Raw genomic sequence first — 15,746 nt, forward strand, 5'->3', positions numbered from 1 at the left:
GTGCATGAATCACCAAAGTGTCCAGTGAAGAAAACTCTTCAATTATGTCTAATGGAGTAAAATTCGTTAGGAAGAAATATACCTGGAGTCAAAAAGTAAGTGCATTTAACAGCTTAATGAAAATAATCTTAAGAACTTTTTAACTTCCTAGAGTAGTATGGTCAAATAAAACATACTAATTCTAACCCACTTAATAGGGTATAATCAGTGAACTAAAAAAGTCTAGTTTGAGAATAATAAGACTAGAAATGAATACAGTATCAATAAGGGTGAAGCGCTCAATCATTTTCAACACATATTTAATGAGCCAGCATATATGTTAGGCAGTAGGAAAACCATGTTTTGCCCTAGAAATTTGCTTTCCAGCATAGGTGCTTTCAAACCTTTTTAAAAATAAAACAGAAAGTATTTACTCAATAATCTTATGCAAAATATCAAAACACAACATACATACAATCAAAGCTTCTCTAGCAGATGCATGTGTGCTGAGGTATGTGTAAGTGGGGGACCTCCTGCCCTGCCAATACTTGTTCAGAAAATGACCACTCTTACTTTCCCCCACCCGGCTACCTAGTCCCCGACACGCGTCTAATAAATCCTGGAGCTCCAAGGTCTGAAGAACACTAATCTACTCTTGATGAAGTGTACACATCCTGCCAAACCTCACTACAAGCATGACTACACCACTAACTGGGTATATTAATTACTATGGTAAACTAATAACAGTATTAAAAATTAGGAATTAACTCATTTTCTAATTTTCTTCCACTTCTGCTTTTTTCTTTAGTTACCATGCACACGATAAATCCCCTCAGATCTCATTGAAACAAAACCATTAATATCAATACTGGATTTTACTAAACTTTGCTAAGCAAAGTAAGGTAAACATTACCTGATATCTTTTTCTACAAAGATTTTTACATTTGAGTTCAGAAAGTAGACATTCTGGATTCTCAAGTAAAATTTTAAAACATTATTTGATACATGTATGTTAAATGTATTCTTTTATAAATCTTTACAGGCTCCTATGTCTTTTCAAGTTTGACCTGAGTGCTAGATTATCTGACCCAGCACCCAGTGTAAAAATCAACTGGGAATCTGTCCTGAAGCAGTCAGAACAGGGTTCTAAAGGTGGCATGGCAACAAAGCCAGAAAAGTGACATCACCAGAGAACTGAGGACATAGACTTGAAGGTATTTTGGCAAATGAAGGTTAAAATGACAGCTGAGACAGCTCTAGGTTACTATACCTATCCAAGGCCAAAAAGGGAGAGACTGAAAGCCAGAAGGACAGAGCATACTTCAATTAAATAACATCAACAATCATTACTACAATCACTTACTTTACCAGACTCTGCTCTAAGCTCTTTACATGAATTAACTTATTTAATCTTCACAACATCCCACACTAATATTCTCACTTAAACAGGTGAAAACACTGAAGCGAAGAGACATTAAATAACTTGCCCAAGGTCCAACAACTAGATACCGTTGAGAAAGAGGATTCAAAGCTCAGGCTCTTAACCACTGCCCCTCTTTTACAGCAATGGCAATAAAACAGGAGAAGCAGAAACTGCAGTGGTGAACGAGTGCTGAGTCCTTATCATGGGCCTAGCTCTGAAATAAGCACTTCACAAAGGTTACTTCATTTAATATTTGCATAACCTCCAAAGAAAAATGTTGCTGTTATTCCCACTTTAGAGATGATTAAATTAAGGCTTTGTTTGAGTGGTTAGCCTGCCTAAGATTTTTAGCCAGGTCCACTGACTTCACTTGCCCAAACTTTGGCAAGGGCTACAAGTCCGCAAATTCGGAATCTCCATCTCCATTCAGGGTCTCTCCTTTCCTTTAAAAGGGTCCTTAAACCCAGTCCTATTAGAACTCCTAGGTTTTACAAAACTCTACAAAAGTGACAACTCTCCAAACTGTAAATGGCATTAGGCAGAGAACAGGAGATTCGTGGGTAAGGAAACAGGGGTGGCTAGTGGAGGAAAACAGTCAAACAGGGAGCCTGACGGTAAGAGGTAAAATCCTTCCAAGTAGGTACAAGATTAAGAATGACAGGCTGCTCACCATTATGAACACAAACTTTGCTTAACATGTGAGTGGCAGGACCAAAACCAGACACAGAGAGAAAACACTGGTAGTGGACAAGGCAGAAGCACAGCTGAGGAGGACATGCCCCCAAAGTAATAAATCCCAGGGAACAAGGAGGCCTAGTTTAAACCTAGTGTTTCTCAGTGTGAGGGACCCAAAGATCTAACCTGCAAACATTAAATAAAGAGCCCCTTATTGCTCTATACTGATTGTATATTACCCAACTGTACCATCAGATTCAGAAAAGAGGCTTTCATGAAAGGTCTTCATAGGCTTGACTCTATATGGAATGTGTCTGCTCACCACTGCCCTCAACAAAATTAAAGCAGGCCACCGCAGAAGGAAGTCAGGAACTTTTATAGGGACTCTACAGTAAGAAATTTACATGCTTTGTATCAATAACTTGCTTGTGTTCCTTATACGTTTTTCTGTGGAGATGAGTAAAATATTTACTATGAAAAGGGTTTGTCTTTGGGAATAGCAAAGAGGTGAGAAGTTGGGAGCAATTAACCCCATGCGATATTAGAGAACTACAAAAGGACACCAAGGAATAAAGTGAGTGTGGGAGCCACCAGGAAGAAAGGATAGCCTGGAGCCTTCTCTAAATTGAAAAGATGGCCCAGAGCCAGCCTATGCCAGACAAAGAGCTGAGCAGTTCAATGGCCCATGAGGGTTCTCTGCTGTGACTGACACAAGACAACCTGAAAACTGTTCTACCTAAGGGTTCACTTCCACAAGCAATTCCAAGCAAGCCCAGCAGAGGTGAGTAAAATTCCAAAAAGGATACAATTCTGCCTTTGGTCTCTTCTCAGGGAATGCTTCACGTTAAAACCGCCTGGAGAGTTTTGTTGCGTTTTTTTTTTTTTTAATCCCGATGCTGGGTCACACCCCATATCAATTAAATTAGAATGCCTGGAGCTCAGAGCCACGCATCAGTATTTTTTGAAGAGCCCTATTTTATTCCAGTGTGCAGCAAAGTTTGTCCAAATCGCAAACTGCTTCATTAAACAGCAATGATAGCTACAGGAAGGGCCACTAATTTCAATGTTACAAGTCAGTTCATCAGGTATGACACAGGATTCCTACCTGTGCCTACCTATAGTGACTTTGAAGGGGAAGGGGTTAGAGAGAGAGAAAACAAGGGATCTCTGCTGGAACACAAGTCATTCCTGCCAGGGTGGGCTAGGCCCTGCATTTACTAGGCAGGGGTGGGGGTGGACTGAATAGAAAGCAATTTCCACTGGGACCACTTCAGTCCCTAGGATTAACATGGATACACTATTCTGTTCTCTAAGAGATATTTCTGTGGTTTCGTATAGAAAAAAAGCAGACAAGAAGTTTTTGAATTCTTTAGCAACTAAAGGTAATGTACTTTAGTGCTTTTAAAGAGAAATAATTCTTAGACTCAATCTTTAGGAAGGAGAAAGAAAAGGGCAAGTTCAATATCTCTCCTTTCTGTGCAATGTTCAAAGTTGCAAATGGCATAGAACATGCACTTTGAACCTCCCCAGTTTTTCTTTGTGTTTCAAGTACTGGTCCAGCCCCTGGAAGGCCACCTAGATCAGGATGGAGACAATAACTAGAAGCCTAAAAGGCCTACACTGTCACTGAGAATTTACGCCTACCATCCAGCAGATTATTTATTAGAGTTCTTCCTCCACCAAAATAGTCTAAAATCCAAAAACTTTTAAATCCTAACTTCTAGGCCACTATATTAATTTCCTACTAATCACTTAAAAAAATAAAACTTCACATATGTCCCAAGTAACAACTGGAGTTTTTAAAGGCAAAAATAAAATCATTATTGAAACAGAGCAAGACCCTGTGTGGGTCTCCTGGGTACAAATCCTTTCTGTGTCCCGTTTCTTGTTTTTAGGAAATAGGCTTCATTCAGCCTCCTAGACCTTCCCTGAGTTCCAAAGGACATATTCAAACAGTTGCTAATTAGGGAAGTGAGAGAATGCAGAAACAAAGGAGCAGTCAAGAAACCATAGTGCAGTAATAGGGCAAGGTTCTGGTTCCTCCCCAAGGAATGAACGTAACACACCTCTGAGTTCTTCTTCAGGAACTGAAATCCCCACCCAGTTGGAAGACAGTAACTTCAGTCTGAGCACAAAATTCTTGGAAGACCACCCTGTTACCTCACCCCCAACCAATCAGAAGAAAGTCACACACCACACAGCTCTCACCCTAAATTTTGCCTATAAAAACTTCTCCCTGGGCTTTCGTGATGGTACAGTGGTTAAGAATCCCCCTGTCAATGGAGGGGACATGGGTTCCAGCCCTGGTCCGGGAAGATCCCACATGCCGCGGAGCAACTAAGCCCGTGCGCCACAACTACTGAGCCCACGCTCTAGGGCCCACAAGCCACAACTACTGAGCCCACATGCCTAGAGCCCGTGCTCTGCAACAAGAGAAGCCACAGCAATGAGAAGCCCGCGCACTGCAACGGCGACCCAACACAACCAAAAATTAATTAATTAATTATTTAAAAGATTCCTCCATGTCTTAAAAAAGAAAAAAAAAAAAAAACTTCTCCCTGAAAACAGGCTTTTTGTGTATTAGCTGTCCCAGACTCCTTCTATGGCTCCTTACAATAAACACTGTGCTTCCCCTTCCAACAACCCAGCGTCAGCAGACTGGCTTGGCTTTACTGCACACAGGCGGACCCGAGTTTTGGTTCAGTAAATTTATCACCTACATCATCATTATTATTTTGACCTAAGAGAGACTTCTGAATATTTTTTAGGATTCCCAGGGGAAATTTCTCATCCTGAGGCAGGAGATAGATGGGCCCCAGGCTGAACAGTTTCTCCCCTGTGGACAGAAACTCCATAAAAGCAGGATGATGGAGGAGGCTGGGCCCTGCCCAGATAAGGGATGAAAGACCATATATTCCTCATTCCCAAAGTCAAGGAGATCTCCCTGACTACACATGAGCAGAAAGGCTCCTTGGAGGTCAAAAAAGGAGGGGGCACCACCCCATAGTGATATCAATACCCATAGGCCTCTTAGCTAGACTCCACCTTGGCTAAGAGATGTACATGCACACAGGGGAGGACCCTGAGATATACCTAATATGGACGCAGAACCAGGCAAAGCAAGATGACTGGCCAAAGGAAACCCAGAAGAAATGCCCCATAAAAGTGATTCAAACTGCCACGAGGGCATGACTCTCTCTCTGAGCCCACCCATGTGTCTACCCACATACACTGTACTCTTTTTCCTCCTAATAAACACTTTACTTGCTTCACTACTTTCCATCTCTATGTGGAAATTCATTTCTACACAGCTGACAGGCCAGGGCCTTGTCACCGGCCACTGGTCCCTGGTGGTCCGGTGGCTAGGATTCAGCGCTCTCACTGCCGCTGCCCGACCTCAATCTCTGGCCAGGAACCGAAATCCTGCTTCAAGCCACTGTAGGCCAAGGCCATCCAAGATCAATCCAACTGCAGAAATTACAAAAGAAATTACACCCCGAAATAGAGACACAGATGTAGAGAACAAACGTATGGACACCAAGAGGTAAAGCGAGGTGGGGGGGATGAATTGGGAGATTGGGATTGACATATATACACTAAAATGTATAAAACAGATAACTAATAAGAACCTGCTGTATAGCACAGGGAACTCCACTTTGCTGTACAGTAGAAACTAACACAACATTGTAAAACAACTATACCCCAATAAAAAATAATAATAATAAATTAATTAAATTAAATTAAACAAGTAGGTCACATACCTACTAAATATTTAAGGGAAAAAAAAAAAGAAATTACACACCATGTGGCCCAAAGGTAGAAGAATTAAGGAGAGGAGACACACTTAAAATGAAGTATCTGTAGAGGGGTAGATCTGAAGAAGGGCAATAGAGTGTGGTCCAAGTACCATCATCTCCAATTGAATTCCTGCAGCTGCTCCTCAAGTGGTTTCCCAGATTCCTCTCCAACCCCACTTCAAGCCACTGTCCTCAGAGCAAAACAAGTCATGATTTGAATAGTCACAATTTAAATGTCTCCAAAGGAGATATGCAAATTGTCAATAAGCACACGAAAAGATGCTCAAATCACTAATCCTTAGGGAAATGCAAATTAAAACCACAATGAAATACCACTTCACACCCATCAGGATGGCTATGAAGGGCACCAGCACATGCCAACCCAAAATATGCCACTTTGGTATAAGGATTATTTTGAGCTGAAGGTAACTGAGAAATAGCAGACGCAGGAAGGCCTCCCTGTACTCCCCTTTTCTACCTAAAAGCAAGACATGAATTACCTATGAGAAAGGTGAGAACATTCTTATCACAGGAAACAAGGCACAGATGCTGAGATAAATCTGAACAAATACACCTTACTAAAACAAACCTTATCTTCCATTAGTTTCCCCCATTCATTCACCTTCCCACAATTTACTACTTCCAGAAGCTGACTCCTTTTCCTTTGTCTTGTCACATTTCCACAATTTATGGCTCTTTGTTTAAATGGTATATAAGCTCTCAGCACTAACTGCTTCTTTGGAGCTTTCATTTCATTTTTGTGATGCCCACCATTTGCACATGAAATAAACCTTTTTCTCCAGTTAATCGATCTTTTGTCAGTTTAGTTTGCAGAGCCCTGGGCACTGAACCTAAGAAGGTAGATGAAAAGGTTTTTTCCTTCCCCTACAGCAATTATTAAAAAAACAAAATCAAAAACAACTATTAGTACAGTTGTGGAGAAATTGAAGCTCTTACGCACTGCTGTTGGGAATACAAAATGGTGCAGGTGCTGTGGAAAACAGTATGGCAGTTCTTAAAAAAATTAAACACAGAATTACTATTTGACCCAGCTATTCCACTTCTGAGTATAACTACAAAAGAACTCAAAGTGTTATGGAACACAAGTTCGTGTATCCAATGCACAGCAAGGACAAACAAACCGAAATGTGGGAGTTTGGAGCAGAGAAAGGTTTATCATAGGGCCAAGGAAGGAGAATGGGTGGCTACTGCTCAAAAACCCTGAACTCCACGATGATCTTCTGGAAGAAGTTTTTATAGGCAAAATTTGGGGTGAGGGCTGCAGAGTGTGTGACTTTCTTCTGATTGGTTGGTGATGAGGTTAACAGGGTGGTACTCCAGGAATCTTGTGCTCAACCTGAAGTTAACCGTCCGCCACCTGGGTGGGGACCTTAGTTCCTACAGAAAAATTCAAAGATATTATGTATATTCCTTAATGAGGAACGAGGATACTGCTTTAATCGCTGCAGTACAGTTTCTTAATTGTTTATCCTTTGTCTCTGCATACCCTTACTTCCATGATTAGCAACTGTTTGAATCTGCCCTTCAAAAATTCAAGGAAGTCTAAGAGGCTGAAGTCTTTACCCTGCAAGTAAGAAAAGGGGGACATGGAAGGGCTTTTGTACCCAGGTGGGCCCCAGAGGGTCCTGCTCAGTTTCAAAAGCAGGGACTCAAAGAGGAACTTGTACACCCATGTTCACTGCAGCACTGCAAGGTGGAAACAACAGATGAACAGATAAACAAAATGTGGTATATATATATACAATGAAATACTATTCAGCTTTAAAAGATAATAAAATTCTGATACAAGCTACAACATGGATGAAACTTAAAGATATTATATTGATACTAAGTTAAAGAAGCTAGACACAGGGCTTCCCTGGTGGCGCAGTGGTTGAGAGTCCGCCTGCCGATGCAGGGGACACGGGTTCATGCCCCGGTCCAGGAAGATCCCACATGCCATGGGGCGGCTGGGCCCGTGAGCCATGGCCGCTGAGCCTGCGCGTCCGGAGCCTGTGCTCCCCAACAGGAGAGGCCACAACAGTGAGAGGCCCATATACCGCAAAAAAAAAAAAAAAAAAAAGCTAGACACAAAAAGACAAATATTATATGATGCCACTTACATAGGTACCCAGAAGAGTTAGATACAGAGATAGAAAGTAGAAAGGTAGATACCAGTGGCTAGGGGGATGAGAGAATGGAGAGTTATGGTTTAAAGTTTAGAGTACAGGGACTTCCCTGGCAGTCCAGTGGTTATGACTCCCTACTTCCACTGCAGGGGGCCAGGCTGGATCCCTGGTCGGGGATCCCACATGACGTGTGGCACAGCACAAAAAAAAAAAACCAAGAAAACAAAAATAAAGTTTAGAATACAGAGCTTTACTTTGGGATGAAGAAAAAGTTCTGGAGATGTACAGCAGTGATGGTGAGGTAGGAGGTAGATGGGCTCCTGGGCTGAGCAGCTGGAGTTTGTCAAGCGGAGTAAATTGTAGTTTGTTTTCCCTGACACTTCAAGGTAAAAGTTAATGGCAGAAGCTGAGCTCTGCTGGGGTAAAGAGATAAGATGACCACATCTATCACTACTGAGGTCAAGGAGACCTCCCCTGCTGCACATGCACAGGAAGGCTCCTCAGGGGTCAAAAGGGAGGGGGCACTACCCCCATAATATGTGCTGTCAAATTTTCCCGGAGGCCTCCACACTGGAATCCATCTTGGCTAAAAGATGCACACACATATTGGATAGGGCCCTGGGACAGGTCAGATGTGGGAAAATAGCCAAGATAATGGGCCAGAGGAAAACAAAAACCCTGAAGAACTGCCTCATGTAAGGAATTTACATCACCTTTCTGGTGCACTCCTCATTAGGGAGGATAGCCACACTCTTCTCTGGGTGTGTATTTCTACTTTGCTTTTGCTCTAAATAAGCTGCTTCTTTGTTCTCTTTGCACATACAGTGCCTCCAATAAACTCTGTGCCTGCTTTACAATGTCTCTCTGTGGAATTCTTTCTTCAAAGAGGACAAGGACCAAGGTCCTCTCATCTGCCAACATCAATGGTTGCACAAGAACATGAAAGTACTTAATGCTACTGAACTGCACAGTTAAAAATGGTTAAAATGGTACATTTCATATTATATATTTTACCATACACAACCCTTCAATGCACTATGGAGAACAGTATGGAGGTTCCTTAAAAAACTAAAAATAGAACTACCATATGATCCAGCAATCCCACTCTTGGGCATATATCCAGAGAAAACCATAATTCAAAAAGACACATGCACCCCAATGTTCACTGCAGCACTATTTACAATAGCAAGGACAGGGAAGCAACCTAAATGTCCATCAAGATGTAGTACATATATACAGTGGAATATTACTCAGCCACAAAAAAGAATGAAATAATGCCATCTGCAGCGACATGGATGGACCTAGAGATTGTCATACTGAGTGAAGTAAGTCAGACAGAGAAAAGACAAATATCGTGCGGTATCGCCTCTATGTGGAATCTAAAAAAATGGTACAAGTGAATTTATTTACAAAACAGAAATAGAGTCACAGATGTAGGAAACAAACTTATGGTTACCAAGGGGGAAAGGAGGGGAGGGGTAAACTGGGAGACTGGGATTGACATATACACACGACTATGTATAAAATAGGTAACTAATAAGAACCTACTATATAGCACAGGGAACTCTACTCAATACTCTGTAATGATCTACATGGGAAAAGAATCTAAAAAAGAGTGGATATATATGTATAACTGATTCACTTTGCTGTACAGCAGAAACTAACACAACATTGTAAATCAACTACACTCCAATAAAAATTAATTAAAATAAAAAACTCTTCAAGAGTTTCCCACTGTACTTAGAATAAAATTAAAACTATTTACTGAAACCAAGCAGGACCCTGTGGGGTCCTCCTGGGTACAAATGTCTTTCCATGTCCCCCCACCCCATTTCTTATTTGTAGGGAAAAGGCTGCAGCCTCCTAGGCCTCCCCTGCGTTCCAAACGGCAGATTCAGACAGATACACAAAAGGCAGGGAATGCAGAAACAAAGGAGGAGCAGTCAAGATACAATAGTGACGGGCTTCCCTGGTGGTGCAGTGGTTAAGAATCCCCCCGCCAATGCAGGGGACACAGGTTCGAGTCCTGGTCTGGGAAAATCCCACATGCCACAAAGCAGCTAAGCCCGTGCGCCACAACTACTGAGCCTTCACTCTAAGCCTGTGAGTCACAACTACAGAGCCCGCATGCCACAACTACTGAAACCCATGCATATAGAGCCAGTGCTCCGCAACAAGAAGCCACCACAATGAGAAGCCCATGCACTGCGACAAAGAGTAGCCCCCACTTGCCGCAACTAGAGAAAGCCACACACAGCAACGAAGAACCAAAGCAGCCAAAAATAAATAAATTAAAAAAAAAAAGATACAATAGTGATAAGCACAAGATTCCAGAGTTCAGGGTTTTTGAGCAGGAGCTGCCATTTCTCCTTGCACGGTCCCTGCAATAAACCTTTCCTAGCTCTGAACTCACACTGGTTAGTTTGGCCTCACTGTTCATCAGGCATACAGACTTGTGTTCAGCAACAGGACCACAATCCCGAAGGTTCTGCACAGCTGACTTCTACCCTTATCTCTGTCTGTCCTAATCTCACACCACTTCCCCCTTGGTCACTGTGCTACAGCCCAGCTAGGTGAAACACACCAAATTCTTTCTGAACCCAGGGTCTATACAACTGCTGTTCCCCTGCTTGAAATGCTCTCCCCATGGCTTATTCCTTTTCATCCTTTAGTATTTAGCTCAAATGTCACCTCTTCGAAAAGTAGCACTCCCACTCCTACCCCACCTCCGGCCTCAAAGAACTCTCTATCAATCTCCATACGAAATTATGTACAGTACAATCCTCCCTCAGTATCTGCAGGGGACTGGTTCCAAGACCCCCAGTAGACACCAAAATCCACAGATGCTCAAGTCCCTCATATAAAGTGGCACAGTATTTGCATATAACATATGCACATCCTCCTATATACTTTAAATCATTTCTAGATTACTAATAATACCTAATACAATGTAAATGTTATATAAATAGTAGCAAATTCAAGTTTTGCTTTTTGGAACTTTCTGGCATTTTAAAAAAAATATTTTCAATCCACAGTTGAATCCACAGATGCAGAACCCACAGATACAAAGGGGTGACTATATTCTATCTTTAAAACCTTAAGCAAGTTATTTTATCTCCCTATACCCTAATGTCCTCACTTATATCATGGAGACAACGGTACCTATGTAACACTGGTGAGAATAAATGACACCTCATACTACTAATGTCAATAAATGTTAACATTTATTATTAGTATCAGGTACTTACACAGCAATGCCAGTAATTCTTAACAATCTTAGTAACCTAAGTTAATACAGGGGATGTGTGGAGCAACTAAGCCCGTGTGCCACGGCTACTGAGCCCACATGCTGCAATTACTGAAGCCCGTGTGCTCTGGGGACGGCATGCTGCAACTACTGAGCCCATGTGCTTCAACTACTGAAGCCCTTGCACCTAGAGCCTGTGCTCCGTAACAAGAGAAGCCACTGCAATGAGAAGGCTGCGCACTGCAACGAAGATCCAGCACAGCCAAAAAAAAAAAAAAATCCTGTGATAAACCATGATGGTAAAGAATATAAAAAAAGAATGTGTATATGTAGGTATATATATATATATATATATATATATATGTATGTATGTATAACTGAATCACTTTGCTGTGTAGTGGCAATTAACATAACATTGTAAATCAATTATACTTCAATAAATAATCAATTAAGAAAAAAAAATACAGGGGATGTTTTACTAGACCCAAATAAAACTCCTGATTAGCTCTCATGTCCCTCCCAGAAACCAGTCCCCAAAGACAAAATTTATTTCCCACTAATCACAGAAACATCTCCCCCAATCAAGCCAGTCTCTGTCTCATTCAATAACAATAATAATGTTACTCGAAAACTGGGTTTGCCTTTTGATGGGTGTTGAGCCAAAAGACACAACCAAGCCGAAGATCAGAAGGAAGGATTTATTATTATTTGCAGCAAGTAAGGAGGGATCTTTCCCAAAGCAGTGTCTCTCGGAACAGTAAAATTGGGGAAGTTTTCAGCTAAGGGTATATGCATATTCAGGAAGGGGCTTGGGCAGCCCACGCTTTATTTGATTGAAGTCAGAAGGATCAGAAAAGGTCAAAGTCATCCCTTAGGTTACAGCTGATCTGGCAGTTGAGCACTTCAGGCTAATCTTCACCACTGAAACAGAACTTGGAGCCTTTACAACTGATATCATTATCTTTGCTTGAATGTTTCTGCATTCTTCTGTGCCCTTAAGATCATTAATTACTGAGACCTGTTCAAGGGCAAGCATTATGGCTAGGCTTAGATCACAAAATGCCTTAGGCCAAAAATGGCTTCTCTCATGTCAAGAAAGCCATGCCTGATTCTCTTCCTCCAGGGACCCCTTACCCGATCTACTTACAATAATACCTTACAGTTATATAATATTTTTATTTACCAGATATGTTTCCTTACATCCTCTCATTCAGTCAGTAGCAGTCAGGCTGCAGTCTTGAAAAAAATTTCTTCACAGAATTTTTGTACAACATGAAATACCGCATTGGTAGTAGTCACTGAAGAATTACCCAGTCCTAAAAGATGACATAATAGCATGCTGTTGATGAGAACAGTTCCTCTTCCATATAGCCTAAAGTGAGACTAGAGTATCTGCTTAAATGCTACCTGCGCCAGAAGGATTTCAAAACCTCATAACCTTACTCTAGCCCACTTTGGCCTTCTCTCACATCTCACAGCACATTACTTTATACCAACTGATTTTACACATCATATCACTCAATCATGTGTGTAAGCCTTGTCTCTTTAAGTCCCAGGTCCTTTAAGGGCAAGAGTAACATGCCCTACACTGCAGCCACAACTCCCATACAGCCTGGAGAACAATCAGCAGAGATGCCTTATATTTAAGCACACCCCTGAGCCTAACCCCACCATCTCCTAAGTACCAATATGACCTCCCTGCAATGTTTCTGGGGGGTAGAGGGGCAGAGGAGATGGGAATTTCAAGATAAAATTACACTTGGTGGGTTGCATATCCACAGACTGAACCAACTGCAGATAGAAAATATTTAAGAAAAAGCAATTCCAGAAAGTTCAAAAAGCAAAACTTGAATTTGCCACGCACCGGCAACTATTTACAGAGCATTTACATTGTATTAGGTATTATAAGTAATCTAGAGATGGTTTAAAGTACACAAGAAGACGTGTGTAGGTTATATGCAAATAATATGCCATTTTATATAAGGCACTTGAGCATCCCATAGATTTTGGTATCCATGGCTGTGGGGTGGTAAAGGTGGAGGTGGACCTGGAACCAATGCCCTGCGGATACCGAGGGACAACTGTATCTTCAATTATCCATTTCTAGGCTGGAAGGACCTGAGAAGAAATCTAATTCAATATTCTCACATTTCAGATGAAAGAACTAAAGCCCAGAAATGTTAACTGTCCTGCCTAAAATGAGGCAATGACTTAGTGGCAGAAAGTGCACTGGTCCTGAACACCTGTCCTGACTCAGTATCTAGGTTTTTCTCTATACTATACTACCTCCTGTACTCCATTAGAAGGATTGCGTTTGTAAGTACTGAATGAATTGTAATATTAAATGAACCTTGTTCTTTTTTGCTTTAAAGGAATGTAACAAGAAAACAGTAATGGCGGTTTAGGGCAATGATCCTAAAATTCTGAAGATGTGTAATTTGGACTGTTCTTTAAATTATCAAGTTCACATATTAAAGTTCAAATATGTTGATTCACATAAATCAAAATATTACAAAGTTGCTACAAGAAGAATTTAAGAAATCTTCCATCTCTGTCTTTTTTTTTAAAACATAGGCAAAAAACTACAATAGAAAAAATATGAAGTAAAACAAAGATAAATACAAGGTCTTCTGGATGTAGATATCTTCACCATGATCAATAAATACAATGATAAGAAAGAACACATTTCCAGAAAAAAAAGGAACAGAGTGGGGGGTATGCAGAAAGACCCATAATCAAACACAACCTTTACTAGGTACAGTTTCATTTAAAGCATGAAAGAACTTGATTTATTCATTCATTTGCTCACTTATTCATTCACAATATTTATTAAAGCCCCTACTATGTGCCAGAAACAGGAAATGTAAAAGATGAAACGAGACAGGATTCCTGCTCTTCTGGAGATCACGCTTTAGTAGGAGTGGGATGGTAACAAGCAGACACAGAAACAAGCCAATTGCAGCTTGTGATAAATTGCTATGGAAAAAATAAACAGGGTGATGTGAGAATGTGTGAGGAGTCTACATGAGGTATGAGGTCAAGGAAGGCCCCCTAAGGAGGTCTGATCTGAGAAAGAAGAGGAAGTACAAAGTCTGGTTCCAATTTCCTTCTAACTAAAACCTTTAGAATTCCAACCAGAATCTTGGGAGGAGGAGTAAATTCCTCATTCCTAGTCTCCTCAGTACAAACACAGGAGAATGAGAGTGATCCCAATCCCCACATGGAATGGCCTGGTTTGGAGAAATCGTCCAAAGTGAACAAAAGGAAACTCACAAGCAAAGAAAGCTCTGTATTCCCCTTTCTTACGAAAATGACAGTTCCACTGTTTGGTAACATATGAACAGTAATGACCTGACACGGTGGACTTTACACAGAAAAACATACTCTTTTTGGTGTTTTCTACTATGAAAAGGGCAGTGGTAAGATGAGGCAGGAATAAAGTCTATATAGCAATCCACTGGCACGTTACTTTACAATTGTTATTAAGCATTTTAAATACAATTTTTCAAACTCTAAAATATCCCTTGTTAAAAAGCACAAAAGTAGAAAGACAAAGAACATGGGGAAGTTTTTTTCTTAATTTGTATATTTACTGTGTTACAGGTCTTAATGTATTCACTCCAATTTACAAGATTTACACATAAGCAAAGATCTGTTCAAAGCTCTATTATGCCACTTGCCAAACAACAACCATGCAAGCAACTATATGTCTGAGCAATTTTTCAGTGGTTTCTCCCTAGCCAAAGACCTAAAGACAAATATGTTAGTACAACATTATTACTAGGGAAAAGTAAAGATGGAGAATCAGTGAATATTTAAACTAGAACACACTCATTTTAAAGACAAGGAAAGTGAAGCACAAGGAGGGTAATGACTACCCAATGTCAAAAAAATGGGGGAAATTAGGCATTCAAACTCTCAGCCCAGGACTCCAGCGTTTTTTCAAAAGCAAGGAACAAGAATCTACTTTTCAACTGGCACTTTATAAACAAGATGAAACAGAAACCATCAGAGTAGGTTGTACACAATACAGATTTTGTTTTGGGAAACTTTTTTCATTTTTTTATATATATATTTTTCATACACAGATATGCACACACAGAGTTACATATCTATGGAGTCTTGAGGTAAGAAGATCTCTTGCTACGGGCTGCAGTCAAAAATATTAAAAACACTACATTGTACACTGCCTATCTTGAAATACTTCCTTGTATTGGTATTTTTATGCAAACGTTGCAATAGCAAGGCTGAAAACATTAATAGATGGCCAATCCTACCTTGGAAATCTTTCCTTCAAATCCCATTTTTGCATTCATTCAGTACTCTACTTTTTGTGCCGTTGACTATAGCTAAAGTAACTACTGACAGCGACAGCAGCAACCAGCAAGCACAGAGGCTCTCATTCAGCCAAATGTGCTAGAAGAATCTCTGCCTATTGGTCTCCTAAGGAATTTATAGCTGGAAAAGCAGATATTTATTACAAAAAGACACAGTAT

Source organism: Hyperoodon ampullatus (genome assembly GCF_949752795.1).
Source record: "Hyperoodon ampullatus genome assembly, chromosome: 9".
Classification (NCBI taxonomy): Eukaryota; Metazoa; Chordata; class Mammalia; order Artiodactyla; family Ziphiidae; genus Hyperoodon; species Hyperoodon ampullatus.